We start from the raw sequence: 6,000 nt of genomic DNA, 5'->3' as shown, positions 1-6,000 counted from the left end.
GGTATGTCTTTAGTTGCTTGCGCTACGCTACTACGTAGCTGTGCTGCCCATTCCTCGATATCTTCAATATCCCTGTGGTGGGTGCTAGCGCTGTCGCTTGAGCCAAGTTCGGCTGTTCTTATCTGACGGAAAGTATCCCAGTCGATAATTTTGAGTCGTCTCCCCCCTTTGTGTTTCGCGACCCCTGCCTCGAATGTGGTCGCAAGTATGAAGTGGTCACTGCCTAAGGTTTCATGTGTATTTAGCCATGTGGCGTCTGTTCGTGTACCTTTCGTGAATGTGAGGTCCGGTGATGTGTCTCCACTTACACTGTTTCCTGTCCGCGTAGGGTGTGCGGGGTCTGTCATCAGGGTAAGGCCCTCCTGCTGCGCGTCAAGCCAGAGGTTCCTTCCCTTTATCGTTTCCCGCTTCTATCCCCACGCAGGATGATGAGCATTGAAGTCTCCTACGATTACCAATGTGTTTCCTTTGGCAATTTCTAATGTTTTGCGGAACAGCTTTGCAAATCTGTGATTTTTACGAGGGGAGCTGTATATATTAAGTATGAAGATACTGCCAACCTTGTGTTTCCTGTCTGGTATTATTTCTACAAGAACGTGATCCGCGGACGTTGTGCCGTCATCAATGTCGCGACGTATGGCCGCCAAGTTACGCTTGACGAGGGTCGCCACAATCGATTTCTTTTTTGGTTCATCATCCGAGGCTTCATTCTCCAGCTCACAGTAGGACCTATAGCCTGATAATTTTGCTGGGCCACCCGTCTCCTGGAGACAAAGAACGTCCGGCGTATCATCTTGATTTTTGGTTTTAACAAACTGCTCTACGTTACCCCTTTTGCGCTGGAAGCCCCGACAGTTCCACTGCCAAACGACAAGCTTGTTGGTCTTATTCCGCGCCATAGTTCTTTTTCTGAGCGTTTTGGAGGGTGGATCTAGCACTTTCCACCGAAGTGGGTCTGGAGTAGGGTTTGGTAGGTTTTATTGGGCCCGCGCCCCCTCCTCCTCCCACGCTAAGGCGCGGGGTGGCGATTTCAAGTAATGTCACTCTCGTGTTCAGGGCATGTGATTTTGGCGCCAATGCTCTCGGCGAATTTTGCCAGCATGGCTTCGAATTTTTTGCTTAGCGTCCCGCTCAGTCTTCCCCCAAATTGGTTAATCATTTCTTGATTTCCCCATTCACTTGCCCCGGATACCTCGGGGTTTATCGAGAGGCCTTGTTCTTCGTTAGTCGCCCTGCGCTTTGGAGGGGGGGACTCAGGCGACTCAGGTGTCGACTCGTCCATTTCGTCACTAGACGAAGCTTCTAATAAGGGGATTTGCGACGGCTCTTTTTCCACCAGTGTTTTAGGAGATTGATGCTGTATAATGCTCGCTGCCGCGAGGCTGCGATGGGATGCGCCTGAATTCTGTGGCGTGGCCAGTAGATTACCGTTTGCACCCTTGAGTTTCGCAATTTCTGCTTTAAGGGCCTTATTTTCGCTAAGTACTATCTCCAGCATCTGTTTGATTTTAGTTATTTCTGATTGTCCTACTTCTGCCGAGCTAGCTTTGTTACCACCGTCTTCCGCGTTCGTCCGCGGAGCTGCGCTGTGGGAGACCGCGCTAGCCTAGCTCACCTTGCTTTGTGGGTTTCCACTTGGCGGAAGGTTTCCGCTGCGAGACGTGGACCTTGATCGATGCCTCGAGTCCTGGCAGCCCGCGGCACTGGGGCTTCGGCGTCGAGACTTCGATCTCGACTGGTGCTGTCTCCCGGTGGAATCACCTCGGACACCAGATGCTCGGCTTGAGTCCTTCCTGCTCTGTCGCTCGTGAAGAGGGAGACGCGGGAAGGAGCTGGAACGATCACGCCTATCGCCTTCCTTGTCCTGCTTCTCGCTGTGCTTGAGTATGGACGATGTGTCCCCACGTCGGCCGCAGTGTTTTCCCTTGTCGTTTTCCTCTTGCCTTTGTTTCTTCTCCCACTGTCGTTTTTTAATCAAGTAGGGAGTACAAAATCGTTGCCGGCATTTTTTGTCGCCGGTGGGGTGATCCAGTCCACACAGAGCGCATTTTGTTTCGCAGGGATGGTTTTCTGGCGGGTTTTTACTGCCACAGTTTTTGCATACCTTGCTCTCTAGTATGGGGCACACATCGGACCGATGTCCCACTCGACCGCATGCGTCGCATACCTCATGCTGCTTCTTGTGCAGGAAGCATCTGTACTCGGCTCCGCGATAATAGACGTAGTGGGGAACTCTGTCGCCTTCGAAAACGATGATGACTGAGTTGGTCCGGCCCATCCTTCTTGCTTGTAGAATCGTGGGGTTTTTCTTGTACACGAGACTCTTCGTTATGGCTTCGGCGCTGTCATATTCAGGGATGTTGTGTATCACCCCTTTGGCGGTGTCCTCCGGCGGTGCCACGTACGCGGACACCTCATAGGTCTTCTGTCCGATGCGGAGCATTTTGATTGCATTGTACTTCTCTGCCCGCTCCATGCTGGGGGTACTTGCAACGATGATGTTCTTGGTGGTGTGGATGCGGAGGACGTCTTCTTCCGCTTCCTCGCATGCGAGGCCGGTCGCGCTTAACACACCGTCGCGCAGACCAGCGAGGCTCATCTTCGTCACGTCCAGGCCCTCTCTCGGCCGCAGCACGATCTTTATGTCTTCCTTGGTCAGGTGCGGTTGGCGAGGCGTTCGCCGTTGCCTGCGCAGTTGCTGTTGTGCACGTGGCCTCTGGTTCGTTGACCGGGCGCTGCCAGCGTCTTGCCCACGATGGGTCAGGTTCATGTTAGCGATGGCGCGAGCGCCACGTCGACGATGGCTTGTGAGCCAGCCTGCCTCCTCCGTAATTTCTTCAGGCGAGATGGGCTCACCTTCCACTTCGACGCCCTCCATTTTGCGACTCCGGTGCTCGGGGGATGGTCACCCGTGAGTCTAGGCGGGGAGGCGGCCGTCGCCGCCGTCCCTCGGTGCGCCGATGTTCGGAGTAGGGTTAGCTGGGCTGGGCCGCTTGAGATGGAAATGTTGGCCGAAGAAGGCCAGCCGGGGTTCCTATCTTCCAAAATTTGGTGTCCTCAGGTAGCGGATGCTTGGAGACACTCGATGCAGTGATTCTTTCCAAGGTGGTCATGGAATTATCGCCACAAAAAGTGAGAAAATACAGAGCCCATGTGGACTGTACCTGAACAGCTCAGCCCCCTGGTGGTGCCCCCCCCCCCCCCCCCCCCCGAGCGGAAGTGCCTGCTCGCCGGTGCGGGCGTCCGTGGTGCGGTTTTGTCGTCTGCTTTAGCGGGGGCCGTTTTAAGACTCTTTGCTGCAGTTCGCGTCCATTGCGCGCTTCCTTCGCACGGCTTGATTAACTTGTTCTGCGGCACCTCCGGGGTAACCCACACCCGACGGAATTAAGCGGTCGTACGGCGAAGATACGTTAAGGATTGGATTGCAGGGTGGCAAAACAAAATGTACAAACCACATACAGACATCTGTTCGCTAGAGAAACGCTACCTTTTGCGCACTGGTTTGCCACGAATCGGACTCCGTTTTCTAAATTGGTGAATACCAATTCGGTTATGTTTTAGGTGGTATTACCAAAGGCGAAAGAGCAACTGGTTCTGATAAAAAGCGGTTATAAAAGTTCCCTCAGCTTTCTCGCCATTCTCAGACTTACTAAACTAGTTTAAATCGGTATTAATGGGAATCACTAAGATCACATGCCGAATTGTTTCGGTGTCTGCGCCTGTGTCGCGCGGTGGTGTAGCCACAAGCTAGCGCATCAGGATAGGTTACGCTGTGTCACCCTTCGAAAGACGATGCTCTCCGTTTTCTTTCTCCCGACTCACGGCCGGACTACAGCGGCGGCGTCCGCCGCTCTGGCCCGGCCGTGGCCGACGCTGCTGCTATGTTCGGGACGCCGCCCCCGCGAATTCCAGGTAACGATTCAAGAGACGTCGCATGGGCAATTGTTGTGGGTGTAGTTTAAAGATTTGCTTTCCATCGACCTTCACAGCATAGAATGGAGCCAATTTTTTTGGCCACCTATCTTCTAAAATAAGTAACATCTTTCATGTCTTTCTGATATTTTAGGAGGTCAAAAAATTTTGCAAGTATCACTTCGCCACTCCCTATTCCTAAAATAAATCTTTCAGGCATTCCTCGACGGTTGAAAAATTGCCGGGTTTATTTCCGCGTGGAATTTTTACCTATTATTGCTATGCTGTAAATTGGTTTTACATCTTTTCCACACTATAAACAAGACGTAGGGTTTGTCATAAAGCAGACAGGTCGGGCCTCAATGCACAGTGCATTGCTTTTAGGATCATCGTGAAGGAAACATTTTTTAAACTTCGTTTGCCTGCTTTATAGGCTCACAATGACACTGTCTTTTTCCCCTTTTTTGCCTGCCAACCGCTTCCGTTTTTGAAATGTGTTTTAACGAAATGGAGTGGTGCGGGTACTTTGGTTAGTTTGTGCATATTCAACGTGAATTGGGACAGCACTCATAAACGGGACAAGAAGATACCGCAGCGCCGTGTGTTGTTTTTTCTTGTCCAATTGGGTAGCGCTCTTTTGATTTTCGCGTTCACACAGCTCTAACAGTTCTTCCGCTCAAATGAAGTTGCATTTGTTGTGGTGCTTGTCGTTATTCCTTTGAGTTTGGCAGATACCCACTGAGGGGATGGGCCAATGAGTGGTTGTAGAAAAAACGTTTAATTGGTGAGCACTGTATCAACACAGCTTAAAGTTGTTGGAAGGCATTTTGCATTCCAAAAACGAAGAAATAATAAAAAATTGAGAGTTAACATTGCAAATTACGTAGGAATCGATTAGTATTTTCAGTTAAGCTCAGGAGGGCAGAGCAAACACCCCGGCGATTTTGTACCTACTTTCTCCTCCGCTACCATCATTGACTGCCCGGTCCTTCATGGTACAGATTGTTGTCAATTTTCACTGAAGGTTTGGAACCTACCCTGAAAACCTGTTTTAAGGCGAACGCTTGCCCCATTGTGCGAAAAACCGTCGTTGTATTTGTTCTCCGGTACAAAAAATTACCGCCGCTGTGAAGACTAAGTACAAACTATTTGTCATTCTATGGGAACTGAACCGCGCTCTTCTCAGTTGGAGCCATGATTGACCTATCAGTATACCTTCGCACAATGCCAACGGTTGAAGAAAAGGTAGACCGGTGCGGCCGCGTCACCAATGAACGTGACAGCATGTGATTAGAACAGGTTCGCCTCAGCCGCGCAAAACTCTGATTCCGAAGAAGCTGTAGCGTTTCCCCAGTCTCCCCAGTCTGCCCAGCTTCAAAAGACAGAGAAAGAGGAGGAAGCAATGGAACAGAAACACGATGTAACGTGTTGGAGCAATCCGCGCCATGAGTTGAAAGAATGAAAGCGAAGAAACAGACGCAAACAAAAGGTAGGAATTAGGGAGACCTTGATACCACCATGCTTTCTTCTTCAAAGCAAACTTCATTGATTTCCAGAAACTTTTATGTGGCCCTTCTCAGGCTCCATTATCATCATCTAGAACTACTACGGCGCTGCGGGAAGCTCCTCGCGCATGGAACTCAGCTTAATGACGTATTAACTAAATATTGACGTGGCTGACGTTGTACGCGTTACCCTTGAAGACTCGAAATGAACTTGGCTTCTCCTCGCCGGATTGGAACTGTGCAGCACAGGCAAAATAAAACGTTGTGGAGACTTTCAGCGGTCATCAAATTTATTGAGCATGATTAACATAGATAAAAGCAAGATACAGGTCTATAACTACCTATAACGTAGCAAGGGTTATAAGCTTTCAACGGTTAAGAATTTCGTTTAACTAATCTCTACGACGCGATTACGTAATTGCTTTATTCCGGTATGTACACATAAACGTTGTCACACTACCGAAGATGTTTTGCCTTGCGGGGTGAGCCCTTTTCTCTGCGGACCTGTGCGTCCGCAGCGTTTCCCTTATTAAGCTGTGTGAAGTCCCACACCAGTAGTAAGACGCAATAACGCGCTGAGGGC

This window comes from Haemaphysalis longicornis, unplaced genomic scaffold, assembly GCF_048455015.1.
Source record: "Haemaphysalis longicornis isolate Haplotype H1 unplaced genomic scaffold, Haemaphysalis longicornis Haplotype H1 scaffold_2, whole genome shotgun sequence".
NCBI lineage: Eukaryota > Metazoa > Arthropoda > Arachnida > Ixodida > Ixodidae > Haemaphysalis > Haemaphysalis longicornis.
This window is presented reverse-complemented; position numbering follows the sequence as displayed.